Source organism: Lepidochelys kempii, chromosome 25 (assembly GCF_965140285.1).
Source record: "Lepidochelys kempii isolate rLepKem1 chromosome 25, rLepKem1.hap1, whole genome shotgun sequence".
NCBI lineage: Eukaryota > Metazoa > Chordata > Testudines > Cheloniidae > Lepidochelys > Lepidochelys kempii.
In genome coordinates, this window is record NC_136404.1 from 5,578,873 (window position 1) to 5,596,261 (window position 17,389).

General features: G+C 50.0%; 1 long non-coding RNA gene across 1 annotated transcript in view; it reads left to right on the top strand.

Annotated features, from left to right (window-relative positions):
* The first annotated feature begins 2,604 nt into the window (after positions 1–2,604).
* The window catches only part of LOC140903164 (uncharacterized), a 39,324-nt gene continuing 24,539 nt past the window's right edge, over positions 2,605–17,389 (top strand). Inside the window, exon 1 of the long non-coding RNA XR_012156172.1 lies at positions 2,605–2,757. This is a non-coding gene — a long non-coding RNA (uncharacterized LOC140903164). The remainder of the gene's footprint in view (positions 2,758–17,389) is intronic.

A 17,389-nucleotide genomic window follows, 5' to 3' on the forward strand; every position in this document is an offset into this window, starting at 1 on the left:
GCCTTGGCTGGGATGATTTAGTTGGTGCCCTTGGTCCTGCTTTGAGCAGGGGATTGGACTAGATGATCTCCTGAGGTCTCTTCCAACCCTAATCTTCTATGATTCTATGGGGTGAAGTGACTCCTCAGTCCCTCTGGTGGCAAATCACTTTGGGTGAAGGCCTGATGGATCCCCAAGGCAAACCACTTGCTATTCAGGGTAAATCATCTCTGGCCTGAGTGACTCAGCTGGGTGCAGAAAGAGGGGCAGCTCCTCCAGAAGAGGAGAGAAGAGGCAGGAGAGCTCCTCTCAGCCAAGCAGGGACCAGCCTGCAGCCAGAGAACCCTGGGAGATGGCTGGGAGATGGCCATGATGCCAGATAACCTTCCTGGCTCCCATGTCCCTCCTAGGGAGGGCGCCACCCTGCCTTGTGATGCAGGGCTACTGCTACGCCCGTCTACACTGGGATTTTCAAAGCAGCCTAAGGAATTAGGTGTCCAGTTCATATCCAGAAGGATGGGGTGGAAGGCAGTATAAATTAACCCAGTAGGGGAGTTGGTGCTGTGGTGTATGGGGTTAGTGGAGCCCTGACTGTACCTTTGCCAGGTGTAAGGCAGGAGTTCTCTGCTTCCTCTCTAACTGAGATATACTTAATGCCCGTGGTTCTGAACACAGAGAACGCATTGTGGGTTTTGTGGGTGGGTGGGTTAGCTCCTCTGTGTGCAAAGCCAATGAGTAAATTCTTTGGATTCTAGGGTCCATGTGCAGCCATGAAGGGATGTGTGATGGCTCGATGGGTCATTTTTGTTGTTCTTTGGAAGCCAGGCCTAGTGCTCCTAGCAGGGCAAAGGGGACATTTGCCCCCTCAAATGACTTCAAGGGACCCCAAATTATTGTCAAAAAGGCCCAAATTTGTATGCAGTTATCAAGTGCTGCTGTTCCACTGCTTAACACACTGGAGAGTCTTCATCCTTCATAGAAATGATCAGTCACAACCAACTACTGACATAGTGGTGCAATTGGACTTTTTAAAACTCTTAGCCCTGGTCTACACTAGGACTTTAGGTCGAATTTAGCAGCGTTAAATCGATGTAAACCTGCACCTGTCCACATGATGAAGCCCTTTATTTCGACTTAAAGGGCTCTTAAAATCGATTTCCTTACTCCACCCCTGACAAGTGGATTAGCGCTTAAATCAGCCTTGCCGGGTCGAATTTGGGGTACTGTGGACACAATTAGATGGTATTGGTCTCCAGGAGCTATCCCAGAGTGCTCCATTGTGACTGCTCTGGACAGCGCTCTCAACTCAGATGTGTAGTGTCACGATCAGAATGGTCTCTTCTGCCTTACAATGTCTGAATCTGCCATGGTCTGGGGAGGGCACCTCCTCCTTCTCTTGAGAATGAAAGTGCAGTGACATTCACTAACATCCGATGAAGTGAGCTGTAGCTCACGAAAGCTTATGCTCAAATAAATGTTAGTCTCTAAGTGCCACAAGTACTCCTTTTCTTTTTACTTAGAGCCCTGGCAGCTGTTTGAAGCACTAAGTGTCAGCAGCATTTCATGATGGATGGATGGACGGCTTGATAAACCACCCTGTTCTGTTCATTCCCTCTGAAGCACCAGCACTGGCATTGTCAGAAGACAGAATTCTGGGCTAGCTGGGCCATTGTCTGACCCAGTGTGGCTGTTCTTATGAGCTATGTATGTGCGGGGGAATAAGTAAAGCAGGCTTCTATATCTGGAGGTTGGAGGCTGCTTAGACCCAATATATCTGGCCACAGAGCTCTGCCAAGGAGCCATAGGCCAGTACGACCACTGCTGCTAATTCCAAATAACACGGCATCTTGGAGCAATGCGAGAATGGGGGAGTGGGGGAGGTTTAGATTGGATATTAGGAAAAACTTTTTCACTAGGAGGGTGGTGAAGCACTGGAATGCGTTACCTAGGGAGGTGGTAGAATCTCCTTCCTTAGAGGTTTTTAAGGTCAGGCTTGACAAAGCCCTGGCTGGGATGATTTAACTGGGAATTGGTCCTGCTTCGAGCAGGGGGTTGGACTAGATGACCTTCTGGGGTCCCTTCCAACCCTGATATTCTATGATAAGATACTGCCGCGTAGTCAGTGCAGCCTAGCACTGTCATACTACAGGAAATGGGCTTGCTGCTCTCTTCTCCTCCTCGATCCCTCCCCACCCTTTCCCGCACCCATCTAATGTCCTCCTTCCCCATCCCGTACTGATGCCAGGGCTGCACCTGCACCCAGCAGTGAACAGTGCTCCACTGGCCTTACAGAGAGACCCTAGGAGTGGTGCATCCTTTGGGCACGCCCTCTGCTGCGTGCCCACTGCTAGTCCCTGGCCTAAGGCCAAGCAGACAGTCTGTGCTGGCAGGTTCAGTGCAGATGGTGCATTTCATTTCTCCAGCTCCAGCTCTGACACAAGGAAATGTTTCTATAGTCACAGCTTGTTTTATAGCAGGAAACGTGTGCAGATAGCTCCCTGCTGCCCGCACTATTTCTGTCACTGTCCCTTTTCCAAGTATTCTAAAAAATAACGTTAGAAAAAGTTCCATCCCCAGAGCACCCTCCCTTCTCTTCGTTTCCCCGCCTCAGATAGTGCTGGAACAGGCAGCTTTGATGTGTGTTTATGCATTTGTACTGCCTGGTTCACTAACTGAATCAGATACAAAGCGACTGAGCCAGCTCCCAGCCCAGAGTGTGATGTGCCCCAGCTCAGAAGCGGGATGAGGCAGAGCGACCTGAATGAAGAAGGGAAGCAAGTAGGTTTTTTGGGTCTACTGGGAGATGCTCCCCGACCAGAAGTAAATAGGCTGTAGCTAGGAGCATAGGGCCTGCGCACGAATAGTGTCCGGGGACTGGGATCAGGTGCACATGTAAGAACAAAGCCCCTCAAACATAGGCTAGGGCCCATGTGGTGTAGGGTGGGCATGGCCGGATTAACTCTCCTGTGGGCCCAGGGCTATTAGATTTTGTGGGTCCCCTGAATACAAGTCTTTTTCCTAATTTAAAACAAAATGATCACGATTATGGCATTGGGGCTATTAATGCTATCCTAAACTTGCCTTTTAATTAACATAAAGCCGTTCTGTGGTTACATTTCAGTCTTAAAACATGTAGAATATAGTTAAGTTAATTCAAAATAGCCTACTTCTTACCTTAGAACCACTGTTATATTAGTTTCTTTCTGGGAGGGGGTTTGGGTGCAGGAGAGGGCTCCAGGCTGGGGCAGAGTGTTGGGGTGAATGCAGGAGAGGGTGAGGGGTGCGGGCTCTGGGAGGGAGTTTGGAGCAGGAGGGATTCTGATCTGGGGCAGGGGATTGGGGTGCAGGAGGGGGTGCGAGGTGCAGGCTCCGGCCATGAGGTGTTTACCACAGGCGGCTCCCAGCCAGTGACACAGCAGGGCTCAGGCAGGCTGCCTGCCTGCCTTATCCCCATGCTGCTCCTGGAAGTGGCCAGCTGCTGGCACGTCTCTGTGCATCCCGGGGGGAGGGGGACAGCGTGTCTCTGTGTGCTGCCTGCGCCCGCAAGCGCTGCCCTTACGGCTCCATTGGCTGGTGTCAAGGTTCCTCCCCCACTCTGAACTCGAGGGTACAGATGTGGGGACCTGCATGAAAACCTCCTAAGTTTACTTTCACCAGCTTAGGTTAAAACTTCCCCAAGGTACAAATTAATTTTATCCTTTGTCCCTGGATCTCCACTGCTACCACCAAACTCTAACTGGGTTTACTGGGAAACGTAGTTTGGACACGTCTTTCCCCCCAAAATCCTCCCAACCCTTGCACCCCACTTCCTGGGGAAGGTTTGGTAAAAATCCTCACCAATTTGCATAGGTGACCACAGACCCAAACCCTTGGATCTGAGAACAATGAAAAAGCATTCAGTTTTCTTACAAGAAGACTTTTAATAGAAGTAAAGAAATCACCTCTATAAAATCAGGATGGTAGATACCTTACAGGGTAATTAGATTCAAAACACAGAGAATCCCTCTAGGCAAAACCTTAAGTTACAAAAAAGACACATAGACAGGAATAGTCATTCTATTCAGCACAGTTCTTTTCTCAGCCATTTAAAGAACTCATAATCTAACACATACCTAGCTAGATTACTTACTAAAGTTCTAAGACTCCATTCCTGGTCTATCCCTGGCAAAAGCAGCATACAGACAGACACACAGACCCTTTGTTTCTCTCCCTCCTCCCAGCTTTTGAAAGTATCTTGTCTCCTCATTGGTCATTTTGGTCAGGTGCCAGCGAGGTTACCTTTAGCTTCTTAACCCTTTACAAGTGAGAGGATATTTCCTCTGGCCAGGAGGGATTTTAAAGGGGTTTACCCTTCCTTTTATATTTATGACAGCTGGGAACTGGCCAGTGGGAGCTGCGGGACCAGTGTTGGGGGTGGGGGGGTAGCGCACAGAACCACCTCCCCACCCTCCAGGGGCTGCAGATATGTGCCAGCAGCTGGCTGATTCCGGGAGTGGCGGCCTTTTGGCGGCTCAGAAATCGTGATCGCAGATGCTCTAGGATCGACCAGTTGATCGTGATTGATGGGTTGATGACCACTGAATTGTATGTAATTGTGGATTTATTTTTTTGTGGCCCCCTTAACCTGAGGCCCTAGGCTGCAGCCCCTGAAGCCCCAGCGTTAATCTGGCCTTGAGGGTAGGGGAGAACTGTCCCTCAGGAGTGCTGTGGGAAGGAGTGCAGAAGGCAGCAGAAGAACAAGGGTCCAGACAGTGCTTGCTGACTAGAGCTGGGCCAAACTTCTTTTGCTGTAACACGCAGATTCGGGTCAAATGAAACATTTTGCAAAGTTGTGTCGAATTTTCCTTATTTGTTCAGTTGAAAAAAACAAAAAAAGTTGAAATGTTTCATTCTGACATTTTTTGAAATGAGAATTTTGACTTTTCAATTCAAATTTTACTTCACTTTTATTCAAATGATTTTAGAAGGTTTAAAAAAACATAGAAAACAAAATGTTTCATTTGACCCAAAATGATTTTTACTTTTTTCAGTTCACCAACATTTTTGTTTCAACTTTTTTCCTGATTTTTCGGTTTGGCCACTGAGCCCAAATATTGGTTGTTTGCACAGCTCTAGCGCTGACCTTGCAAACCACTGGGTGCCCCTGCTAGGCAGCGGGGACGGACTGTGCAGCTTAAACTAGTCTCCATTCCCTACAGAGAAGACAAGAGAAGCTCTCCCTTTCTCCCTTTCGGAGCTCTTCTCGTCCATCTGCATGTGAGTTTGATTCGTCCCGTGGAGAGCCCTTCCCTGCCATGGCACAGGGAGCTTTCTGTCTCACCACTCAGCATGGATGGTGCGGATCAGGTGCAAAGGTTTCTGTCTGTCTGTGGCCTCGCACAGACACCTGTCACCATGGTATGGAAGGGTGAAGATCCAGCTCAGGATCTCACAGCTCAAGAAGGAGCTTTATTATTTTTGCTCTTAGCGCCTTTCCCCAGTAAGGTGCAGCACTAATTTCCTTCCCTCTAAGGATAACAAGTCTTTCCTGTTGAAACCAAATACCAACTGGTATAACGTGACAGTCTGCTGCAAAAAGTCAAATTCCTCCTGTTTTTCTGTCCTTGCAAAGTTTCTGCTGAATTCTAGTGGGGAGTGTGGGATATCTGCAATACATGCATTTCCACTGGAAATTTTAAGCATATTTCTGATTCGTGATGTGGCTGAAAGAGGCTACTGAAGTCTAAGAGCTCTATTAAGTCTGGTCAAGCAGAATCTAACTCTTGTGCAGACACCCTAATGATCTATGACACTGCACAGCAACCGGGTTAGACGTGGGTAGATAAGATGTAAATAAATTGCAGTGTGAGCAGCACCTCGGAGGAGCTGTGCTTGTTCCCAACACCGCTGCTGCTCTGGGAGCATGGTGAAAAGGAAAGCGTATTCCAGCTACCGCGCCCATTAATGATCTCGGTTTAAATTAACGCTTAGGTTATGTCAGCCCAGTGTTCCCCTGTAGCCATGGCTCCAGTCTGTCACCACTGAGACCCCGCTTCCCCAGCGCCTCGTGCTGGAGCGCCTAGCTGGCTTGGGGGGATTGAAAAGTGGGATATGGGGTTCCACCACTGTGACACAAGTTCAAATCCGACGGCAGTCAGGACAGCCTGAAAGCAGCCATTGTCCTATGGCAGGCTAGTGGCAAACGTAAATGAGTCTGGTTCCTACCACAAACACCACTCCTGAGACTGATGGCGCCTGAATCTGGGAGGCAGTGGATGGGAATCTGGGAGGCAGTGACCATGAGTTGGTTGAGTTCAGGATCCTGACGCAGGGAAGAAAGGTAAGCAGCAGGATACGGACCCTGGACTTCAGGAAAGCAGACTTCGACTCCCTCAGGGAACGGATGGCCAGGATCCCCTGGGGGACTAACATGAAGGGGAAAGGAGTCCAGGAGAGCTGGCTGTATTTCAAGGAATCCCTGTTGAGGTTACAGGGACAAACCATCCCAATGAGTCGAAAGAATAGTAAATATGGCAGGCGACCAGCTTGGCTTAATGGTGAAATCCTAGCGGATCTTAAACATAAAAAAGAAGCTTACAAGAAGTGGAAGGTTGGACATATGACCAGGGAAGAGTATAAAAATATTGCTCGGGCATGTAGGAATGATATCAGGAGGGCCAAATCGCACCTGGAGCTGCAGCTAGCCAGAGATGTCAAGAGTAACAAGAAGGGTTTCTTCAGGTATGTTGGCAACAAGAAGAAAGCCAAGGAATGTGTGGGCCCCTTACTGACTGAGGGAGGCAACCTAGTGACAGAGGATGTGGAAAAAGCTAATGTACTCAATGCTTTTTTTGCCTCTGTTTTCACTAACAAGGTCAGCTCCCAGACTGCTGCGCTGGGCATCACAAAATGCAGAAGAGATGGCCAGCCCTCTGTGGAGATAGAGGCGGTTAGGGACTATTTAGAAAAGCTGGACGTGCACAAGTCCATGGGGCCGGACGAGTTGCATCCGAGAGTGCTGAAGGAATTGGCGGCTGTGATTGCAGAGCCACTGGCCATTATCTTTGAAAACTCGTGGCGAACGGGGGAAGTCCCAGATGACTGGAAAAAGGCTAATGTAGTGCCAATCTTTAAAAAAGGGAAGAAGGAGGATCCTGGGAACTACAGGCCAGTCAGCCTCACTTCAGTCCCTGGAAAAATCATGGAGCAGGTCCTCAAAGAATCAATCCTGAAGCACTTGCATGAGAGGAAAGTGATCAGGAACAGCCAGCATGGATTCACCAAGGGAAGGTCATGCCTGACTAATCTAATCGCCTTTTATGATGAGATTACTGGTTCTGTGGATGAAGGGAAAGCAGTGGATGTATTGTTTCTTGACTTTAGCAAAGCTTTTGACACGGTCTCCCACAGTATTCTTGTCAGCAAGTTAAGGAAGTATGGGCTGGATGAATGTACTACAAGGTGGGTAGAAAGCTGGCTAGATTGTCGGGCTCAACGGGTAGTGATCAATGGCTCCATATCTAGTTGGCAGCCGGTATCAAGTGGAGTACCCCAAGGGTCGGTCCTGGGGCCAGTTTTGTTCAATATCTTCATAAATGATCTGGAGGATGGTGTGGATTGCACTCTCAGCAAATTTGCGGATGATACTAAACTGGGAGGAGTGGTAGATACGCTGGAGGGGAGGGATAGAATACAGAAAGACCTAGACAAATTGGAGGATTGGGCCAAAAGAAATCTGATGAGGTTCAATAAGGATAAGTGCAGGGTCCTGCACTTAGGACGGAAGAACCCAATGCACAGCTACAGACTAGGGACCGAATGGCTAGGCAGCAGTTCTGCGGAAAAGGACCTAGGGGTGACAGTGGACGAGAAGCTGGATATGAGTCAGCAGTGTGCCCTTGTTGCCAAGAAGACCAATGGCATTTTGGGATGTATAAGTAGGGGCATAGCGAGCAGATCGAGGGACGTGATCGTTCCCCTCTATTCAACATTGGTGAGGCCTCATCTGGAGTACTGTGTCCAGTTTTGGGCCCCACACTTCAAGAAGGATGTGGATAAATTGGAGAGAGTCCAGCGAAGGGCAACAAAAATGATTAGGGGACTGGAACACATGAGTTATGAGGAGAGGCTGAGGGAGCTGGGATTGTTTAGCCTGCAGAAGAGAAGAATGAGGGGGGATTTGATAGCTGCTTTCAACTACCTGAAAGGGGGTTGCAAAGAGGATGGCTCTAGACTGTTCTCAATGGTAGCAGATGACAGAACGAGGAGTAATGGTCTCAAGTTGCAGTGGGGGAGGTTTAGATTGGATATTAGGAAAAACTTTTTCACTAAGAGGGTGGTGAAACACTGGAATGCGTTACCTAGGGAGGTGGTAGAATCTCCTTCCTTAGAGGTTTTTAAGGTCAGGCTTGACAAAGCCCTGGCTGGGATGATTTAACTGGGAATTGGTCCTGCTTTGAGCAGGGGGTTGGACTAGATGACCTTCTGGGGTCCCTTCCAACCCTGATATTCTATGAGTCTATGATTCTATGAAAGGGCAGTCCATCGATCTAAGTCCTTCCAGCTCAAGGGTGAACCAATCGGCAATGGGCGGGGTATCACGTCACAGCTGATCTGTGGAGACACAGGATTCCAGGTTCACCGGCTGCCAATCTGACATTTCAAAATACGACAACCCCTTCCCCACACCCAAATTAGCAACCAAAAGGCTGAAAGCCTCAGACCCCAAAGTAACACCTGAACACCAGACACTGTAGGCAGATTGGGTAAGAAAATACCATGTGCATTGGAGAGATACGATCTCAGATTTGGAGGCTAGCAGAGACCATTATGATCCTCGAGAAGATTAAGCCCCAACCACCTATCTAACAGTAACTGGGGGACCTGCTCAGGAGTCGGGAGACTGGGGAAGACCAGCAGGCCCTTGGGATGGGCGGGGAAGGACTAACCGCCCACTCCCTTCTGGAACGGTGCCGATGGTCATTAAAGGCTGACACCTGTAGGTTCAGCTGTGAGCAGGTCGGGTCTCTGGATCCACAGTCCTGGATCCAGTGTGGGCTGCTGCATGGCCGGCAGGCCGGAGGCCGGAGAGCCGGGCTGTGCCCTGTGGGGGGCAGACCGGGGGCAGGAGAGCCAGGCTGTGCCCTGTGGGGGGCTGGAGAGCAGCTTGGCCCTGCCTGAGGCCTGTCTGCAGGCTGGGTTACAGCCAGACCAGGGCCAGGTGTGCAAGGGCTGAGGTGGCTGGCTGTTGGGAGACTGTCTCCCCTCCGCCCCAGCTGGTCTCTGCAGGGGGAGCGGGGAAGCTGGGCTGTCCCCAGTCTCCCTCCTGCCCTCCCAGCCGCTGGCCAGGCTCAGAGAGTGCTTGCTGTCCGCCCAGCTGTCTTGCCCTCTGATTGGCTGCTGGAGACTGCTGCTGCCTCCCCCACTCCCAGTGGTTGAGGGAAAAGGGCTGCCAGGGTGACTGGTGGATCAGGACTCTGTCACTGACCCCACAGGGTCCAAGAGGAGGTCTCCTCTCTTGGGGCACTATCCCCTTGCTAATAGGGGCAACCCCCAATTTCCAGTTGAGTTTTTCTATCTTCAGATTCCAGCCCCTGGATCTTGGTCTGCTTGACAGCAGCATCAGAAATCTGCCCCCCAGGATCAAGTCACTTCCTAACTTTCTCGTTTTGATAAGCTGGATGGACTGAGCTCTTTCAATCCGGCTTTGTCAGGCAGGTGTTCCAGATCTTCAATCAGTTTTGAAGCTCGTCTCTGAACCATCTCCAGTTTTTCAACATCCTTTTTAAAGAGTATGAGATCTGGACCAGTATCCATCAATGGTCTCACCCTTCTGGACCCTGCCCCTACCAAGTATTGCTTGTTTATGCACCTGAGGATTGCATTAGCCCTGAGAACTCATGTTAAGTTGGTTTCCACCATGACCCAAGGCCTTTTGAGTGTTACTGCTGCCCTGGATCCACTCCCCATCCTGTAAACGTGACCTGTGTTCTTTGCTCCGACACGTATCACCTTGCATTGGCTGTATTAAAATGTTGCTTGTGGGCAGCTTACCAAGTGATCCAGATTGCGCTGTATCAGTGACCTGTCCTCACAGCTAATTACCTGTCCTTGTGTCACCTGACGACTAATAGGAAGCAAGCATTTATTGACAGTAAGAGTCAGTTGCTATCAAAGCAACTTCCACTATAATCATCTGATACAGTACCTGTAATCTGTCAGTGTTAATTTAACACACTGCAATAGCCTGAGCATTAACAACTATGTAATTGGTCCTTAATTATTGTGGCTTTTAATTAATTTCTTTGCAGTAACTGATCAATTACATAACTGATCCCATGACATACACTGTTTCTCTCATGAACCCCATGTGTACAGTGAACAAGGGGAATATTACGTGTAAGCAGAGTCAGGATGAGCTCTACCCTGACATCTGGTGGCGAGTCATGGTGGGTTGTGGAAAAGAACTTCAGGGGCTGATCTCATTTGCATAGGCACACCCACCCTGCCTAGATGGTCACTTTGGCTGCTGTAGGAGCCCCAGTGTCTCTGTTATTGGGGCAGGAATAAACTGTTATTATCCTGATTATGTGAATCAAGGACAGTGAAACTGTACTGGGCCTTTTGTTATGATGGAGGGACTCACCACCAACTAAGCAGCACTCGCTAGGCAAGGATCATGGGTTCCAAAACCCAGTGAATGGAGAGAGGCTGGGGATAGGTATTAATGCTTGGTGGTATGGCCTCCCCCTGGGGAGGGCCTTACATGCTAATTGCACTTCCTCCTCTCTCCACTGTGGAATATCAGAGCTAACGTTGATTCCATTAGGAGTCTAGTTACAGGCTGCTGAGCTGAATTCACTTTGGGCTAATGGTGCACCAGCACTGAAGCTCCCTACTACAAGCTGAAATCACAAAAGAGCTGAACTGACTCAGAGCTGAGATCACTGAGTGTTGTGTTCAGTAGTGGGGGAGCCTGAAGAGATATGGCGGAGCAGTTTGCGAGACAGCGAGCAGAGCGGCTGGTGGAGCAGCTCATGGGGGCGGCTGGCAGAGCAGAGCCCCATGGAGAGGTGGGGCCATCAGCTTTGGACCACGTAAGGTGCCCCTTAACCCCCCCCCATCTCCCCCCAGGTTGGGAGGCAAAACTCTGCAGATAAATTTTTGAACTCTGGGGCTGCCCTGACCAGGGACAGAGACTTTTGGGTCGTTGGACTTTTGGGACTTAGGGTGATTTGGGTTGCCGGACTCAAGAACCAAAGGGAAAGGACACGCCCCAGTTTGCTTGGGGTGGGTTTTTTGCTCATGGGTTGTGTTACGAATCCTGTGGGTGGTGTTTCCTCAACATAATGCCACGTGGTTTCTCTCTGTTATTAAAAGGCTTTTTGCTACACTCAGACTCTGTGCTTGCGAGAGGGGAAGTACTGCCTCTTGGAGGCGCCCAGCGGGGGTGGTATAGATTTGTCCCAGGTCACTGGGTGGGGGCTCGAGCCAGTTCTGCATTTTGTTATTGGAATGGAACCCCTAGATCCTGAACCCGGCCCTTGTTGCTGCCAATTCTGACAGGCAGAAGGGTTACGTACGGTATGGGATATTAATGGCCACTGATTATTTACAACATTTATTCTAACTGCTGTGCAGTCTGTGCACACAGGGGTGGTATCTGTAAACATGGAGCATTTAAACAACGGAGAACACTTTACTGTCTTTCAGCTTAATGAAATGTCCAGACAACAACAACAAAAAGCTATTGATCAGCTTAATTCATGAACAGTGCAGCTAAACACCCTGGACCGCTGGTCTTGGAAGAATTCTTGCCAGAACTATTCTCCTTTCAGATCCTGGCTACACCCCTAGTGAAATGCTTGGAGAAGCTCTCCCTCAGGCTAGGTGTGGGGAGGTGGAAATCCTGCTTAGGGTTCCTCAGATGCTGTCTATGGCTTTCTCTGGGGCCATGCTCACACTGGCAAGCAGGAACTACTGAAGCTGTCACCTGGTAGTCTGAAGGGTACAAATTGGATCAGGTGGGTGAGGTCTAGTGAAGGCTCAACTTGTCCATCCACAGGGGTGCTGCTGAGGTGCCTTCAGGATCATGGCAAATGCACAGCTTTAAAGGACATGTAATGTGGGTGCATAAATCCCGTTGGACTGGGATTCTAACTCTCAGGCATTGGGCCAGGTTTGAGTGTTAGCTTCTCCCCTTGCTGGTGTAGCTGATTTCCCAAAGGGAAGCTGAGTTGGGAGGGAGAGGAGCCCAATGGAGCTGGGCATTGGGAGGAAGCACTAACTTGCAGGATTGCTGCCTACTCTTCCTAGAACCCAGCTTTCTGCCTGCTGATTCCAGTCCAGCTGAGCTTTGGGGCCAGCTGAGGAGCACAGATCTGGAAGTGGACGTTTCAGATGCTTCTCCCATATCTTGCTGAGCTGCCAGGGTGTAATAAGCCTTCTCTAGAAGTGAGTTTGTTCTTCCCACCAAGTATGCTGGGATCAGGAAATGGTTCAGCTGCTACAACGTTGTCATATTCCAAACTTCATAAAGTTGCCTAGAGCCAGTGACCAGAGTGGGGAACATGGGGGCAGTGGGGGAGGAGGCTCACGTTCGCTGCCCATGTTTCACTGGTGACCTTTCACTGCAGGATGTTCTTGCTAGGCACTGTGCTACTTTCTACCATTTCCAGGCCAGACCTCAGTTTAGGCCTTTGGAAAGACGAGGTTACATTTTTTTTTTTAAACACAACAGTGATTTTCTGCACAGTAATCAGGACTCTGGTTTTCCTGCTGATGAATAGGGTTTTGAATGAACACTGGCAGCATAAAGGCCAATGAAGCCTCATGGGATACATCCGATGAAGTGAGCTGTAGCTCACGAAAGCTCATGCTCAAATACATTGGTTAGTCTGTAAGGTGCCACAAGTCCTCCTTTTCTTTTTGCGGATACAGACTAACACGGCTGCTCCTCTGAATCCAAAAAGCAGACGTTTAGGTCTACACACAAATAAAGTGAGGGATATTTTCAACCATGGGTGTCTAAAGTGAGACAGAGACCTCAGTCCATACTGAGGCACCTACACACTGATTTGAGTACCAAGAAGATGCAGCATTTGAGCTGGCTGGAAACCAGTATTTCCATCCTGACAAAAATTCCAATATTTCAAAATTTGATTTTGTTCCAAAAAGTCAAAAATTTCAATTTTTTTGCGGAAAGGAAATTCTGAAAAGTTTGGATTTGGAAACATCCAAATGTTCTGTTTCAGTACGGACAAAACATAACATCAAATAACAAATATTATATTTGGTGTATATAGATCTATAAGTTAAATGAAGCAAAGTCAAAATGAAACATTTCAACATTATAGAAACCAAATGAGAGAGTCAAAAAGATTTTTGTTTTGACATTTTTCCATCAAAAAATTCATCAAAATCGACATTTCAGTTTAGATGAAACTGCATTTCCTGATGGAAGACTGCTGTGCCCAAAATATTTGGGCCAGCTCTGCCCAGCAGGACCCTTACACCCGTTGGCTTGGGGGGTGGGGGGGTGTCAGTGTAAGTGGAAGGGCCTGTCTGCAGAGTCCCTGTTCAGGATCAGTCCCTAGACCCCTAACTTTAAGCTCTCACCCTTTGGTATGTAGGTTATTGGCACCCACGCACCTGCAGCCTGTATTTGTGTATGTTTGGAGTGCCAATCCATGGGCCCAGCCTCTACGACTTGACTAATCAGTGCAGTGTGCCTGGCTCCTGCGGTGAACGGGGAAGAGGGGGGCCGTAACACTGGCACTGAGGTTCAGGATCTTTTCTGTTCAGTGGCAAATGAGCTGCAGTCTGCAGTGAAATGTGTCAAAGGCAAAGACGGATGGAGCCTGTGTGACAGGGTGTATCAATCCCACACTGAGCCAGTGGGAGCGGCCCCACTTGACAAACGGGGCCCCGGTCCCGCACTGACATCAGCATTTCCTGAGTCCTAGTTATTGCTGCTGTTAGGCATGGTCAATATATAGGATAGTCCCCCTGAGGGACCTGAGACTGGCCCCAGCTGGAGGGGACATCAGACAGGGTGGCCAGTGCTCTGGGCAGGATAGATGCCTGGCTACAGTGGTGCCAACTTCCTAAGTTCCCAGGGGGTGCTCAACCCCCTGCTCCGCCCCCACCCAACCCCTTCCCCCAAACCCTTACTCTGCTCCGCCTCTTCTCGCTCCCACTCCCACTCCGTCCCCTTCCCGCCCTTTCCTGCCCCCGCTCTTCTTCCCCAGCGCCTCCTACATGCTGTGAACAGCTGATCACCGGTGGGCAGGAGGTGCTGGGGAGAGGGGACAGAGACGATTCGTGGCCTCCCCAGTGGGCGGGGGAGGAGCTGATCTGTGGGGTGGCTAGTGGACGCTGAGCACCCACTATTTTTCTTTCTGTGGGTGCTCCAGCTCCAGAGCACCCATTGAGTCGGCACCTATGCCTGGCTGGCGTGCTTTGTTCACATGCCCAGGGTCAAACTGATCTGGGCCGGGAAGGTATTTCCCCCAAGTCAGACTGGCAGGGACTGTGGGTGGGATTCACTTTCCTCTGCAGCATGGAGTGTGGTTTACCTGCTGGGATCACCTGGGCATGTCTCACCATGATCACTTGGCGTTGAGGGCTGCAGTGGGAGCCAGGAGTGTGGGAAAGGCCCACACCCCGGCTTCATACAGGATGTGATGTAAAGTCAGGGCTTGTGCAGTGCATTGATCTGGAGATGCGTAATGGGCCCACCACCCATTATTGCTTCCAACTTGGCGCTAGCTTTTCCTCTGCATTCTTGGGTTGAGCAAGCCAGGAAAGACACCTACCCAGAGTGATTCAGCAGCACTCCTGTCCCATCAGGGCAGCCAAGGAGGCTAGGCCAGGCCTCTCCCTTCCCAGAGACCCCCCTGTGAGCTTGTTCTGCAGACAGACTTCGAGGGATGGAGCAGTGAGTAGTTGGCTTTGTGCCGGAGGCATCATATCCACAGAGAAGGAAAAAGTGGAGAAAGTCCCAGCTTGCAGGAAAATACAGAGTGGAAATGCCAGCCTGATGCTCAAGGGAAAGGAGAGGGATCATTAATTGTTTATATAGCACTGAAGATGTACATGAAGCTTTAAAAAACAAATGCACAGAGAAGGCTCCTGCCCCCAGAGCTTTGTTTAAACTAGATCAAGGGCACAGCAAAAGAAAGCAGACTATGAACCTCTTACTAATAGGGCTGCCAAACAGATGTGAGGGTCGGCGGGGAGAGGGAAGGAATTTGTTACCCAAAGTTTGGGATTCCTAGAGCTTTCCCATCCCCATTAGACTGGAGGCCAGAGGGCTGCACAATTTAATCATTTCCCCGCTGCTTTGGTTTCAGCCACCCTCCTGAGTCCCGCACCATGTCCACCTCCAGACAGAGTGGCTCCCAGGGCTGTTTCCTGACGCTGCAGTCGGCGAGTCTGAGTTCTCCTGCTCTGTAGATGGAACGTGAGCTTGGCAGGCCCCTGCTCCAAAGAGACACTCATTCATAGCTGGGGCATCGCTGTCATATTTATTGAGCGCTAAATAATCTGGCCCTGGAAGGTTGAACTCTGCAGCTTTTGACTCCTATTGGCTGATGCCCGCCCCTGTTCATTATCATGGTGGCACCTGCAATTTAGAGACAGCCACTTGCAAAAGGCTGGAAAGGATGGGGCATTCAGACAGGGCCCTGCAGCCTCTGTCTGCCCACATATTTGTGCCAGCCGCTGGCAAGAGGATGAGAGCGGTGGGATCCTGCCCGGCTTGGGGTCACGTCCAGCATGACAGACCTCACACTGGCACAGCTTGTTTCCGTGTACTCCTGCTCTCCTCCCTGCCCAGGAGAGCGTCTGTCTGGAGAGACAAAGGTGGATGGGAGCCTTAGAGCCCACCTTTCCAGAGATGCATGGAACCATTTTCGCTCGTCTTCCTGGTGTCAACAAGATAAATACAGTAGGGGCCTTACATGCTTCTGACCAAAAGGGCCCTACTGACGTGCATGAGGCGAAGCTGCCAAGGCACAGAGAGCGATGGAGGAGAACATGGTTTATGGCACCTCAAGGCTTTCTTGGGCAGCTGCCCCAGGTGTGAGTTACCTTTGGTGATAAATGACCCAGTGTGGCCTGTGAGCTCTCTGCCAATGAATTACCTGGATCTTGCAGACAGATAAACAACACACATCATGGCGGCTTCCTGCTGCCAGCCCGGCGCAAGGGCTTGGAGTCAGCTGCACTAAAAGGAGAAGACTCTGAAATCAGACTAACTAGCCCTCACCTCAGGGCAAGTTGCAGTCTGTTTCGGCCACACTCCTCTGTGGCCAGGTGCAGTATAAAGGGAGGGACCCAGGCCCACCCGCTACTCTGGGTCCCGACCCAGGGACCCTCTAGTAGCAGCCTCTCTCTGCCCTCCTTCTCATCCGCCTATCTTCCCTGGGCCACTTCCCCTTTGGCCCCGTGCACCTTCTCGACCCTTTTTAGCAGGGGCCACAGCCTGGGAGCTGAGCTGAGCTGAGCTGAGCTGAGCTGAGCTGAGCTGAGCTGAGCTGAGCTGAGCTGAGCTGAGCTGAGCTCCTCAGGAGCCAGCCCTCTTCCCTTGCTAGTCAGGGAGAGACTCCCTTGTCTTTGCTAGGCAGCCTTTTTATAGGGCCCAGCTCAGCCCTGATTGGCTGCCTCTTCCTTTTCCCTGACTGGCTCTCCACAGGCCCTTGCTGATTTGCTGCTGGTCTGCACAGCCTCTCTGGCCTGTTCCAGCCCCTGTTTCTCATGGAGTGGGGTAGCTGCCCCACTACAGGCATCAACATCCAGATTTAGGCCTTTTAATGAAAGTGGCCTGCTCCTCAGAGGTTCTGAGGACCCACAGCTGCCCCCAACTGCCCCTGGAGTTGTGGGGTGACAGGACTCCCACACTGGAGAATCTTGGCATAAGTTCCCATGGACAAAATAATGTGCCTGGGGCAGAGAAGGGCAAGGAACATATTTGGGAAATGGGTGAACATTTTATTGTATTCAGGAAAAAAGCAAAAACCAATTGGTTACTTACAAGCCATTCCCATTTTGCTTCCTGGCTGTGGGCTATGAAACAATACCATGAATATTTATTCTGCCCACATCCCATTCCACCCACCATCATAACACTGTGTACCTATTGTTGATATAAATAAATCCCTCATCTGCTGAAAGCTGTATTTGTGCTTTCTGGAAGTCTCTGACGTTTGTGAGGAGTGTTTTTTGCTATTCGATTTTCTCTTCTCTGATTGTTCTTAGGGTGAAAATCTGGTTGAGACATGATCTTCTGGGCTGAAATCCAGCCTGCTCTTTCCTTCCTTTTGCTTCAACTGCTTCCTTTATTCTGCTTAAAATGATACTGCAGAAGACCTTGTATATCTCTGAGAGGAGGGTAACACCTTACCAGTTATTCCAGTCACTTAACTCATTT